The following is a 731-nucleotide window of genomic DNA, read 5'->3' as shown; positions in this document are numbered from 1 at the left end:
GTGGCCTTCGATCTGTACGTTTCGTGCTGAAGAGTCCCAGTGCCGTGGAAATCAGACCAGGTAATTCATTTCTTGCACCTTGTTGCCGCTCCTTGTTGCTTTTGAATGATTGACTGCAGAGTTAATCTTTTCTCTTTTACAAGATTCAGACTATGAAGGTAAATACAGCTTGATTTCTATTTGATTCGATTCGCAGGGTGAAGGCAGATATAATTTTGTCATTTGATTGTTTTCGGCGTATTTTCTCTTCATCTCTGTGGAAAAAAAGTGCTTGCTATGATCTGATTGAAAATTGCTGCTGATTTTCAAGATTACTGATACAGGATATCAAAAATAAACGATCGGATTCCGGATTAAAACACACGATCGGATTCCGGATTAAAACACACGATCGGATTCCGGAATAAAACACACGATCGGGTTACGGAATAAAATACCAGTTCGGATTCCTGATTAAAAATACACGACCATAAAAAAAACGACAAATTTGGGACCATAAAAAAATACTAATCAAAGTCACCTCAATAAATAATAGATTTTTTTTTCTGAACATTGCATCTGTAACCAGTTCAATGTCGATTTTCATCGCATCGTGCACCCCCCCCCCCCCGTCCCCGCCTCCATGGTTACCAGGCACAACAGTTACCCTTCTACTGTACGTGGCTATTTGAATGTGTATTGGCTATATTTATGCATGGGTGGTTTGGATATATATATTTCTGGTTTGTGTT

General features: G+C 39.1%; 1 protein-coding gene across 1 annotated transcript in view; it reads right to left on the bottom strand.

Moving 5' to 3' along the window:
* Nucleotides 1-731, bottom strand: part of LOC119593386 (beta-1,3-galactosyltransferase 1-like) — a gene marked incomplete at its 5' end in the record, with an annotated part of 6,801 nt that overhangs the window by 4,249 nt on the left and 1,821 nt on the right.

This window comes from Penaeus monodon, chromosome 32 (genome assembly GCF_015228065.2).
Source record: "Penaeus monodon isolate SGIC_2016 chromosome 32, NSTDA_Pmon_1, whole genome shotgun sequence".
Taxonomy (NCBI): Eukaryota; Metazoa; Arthropoda; class Malacostraca; order Decapoda; family Penaeidae; genus Penaeus; species Penaeus monodon.
Note: the sequence above shows the minus strand (reverse complement) of the source record. Positions and strands in the feature narration are given on the sequence as shown.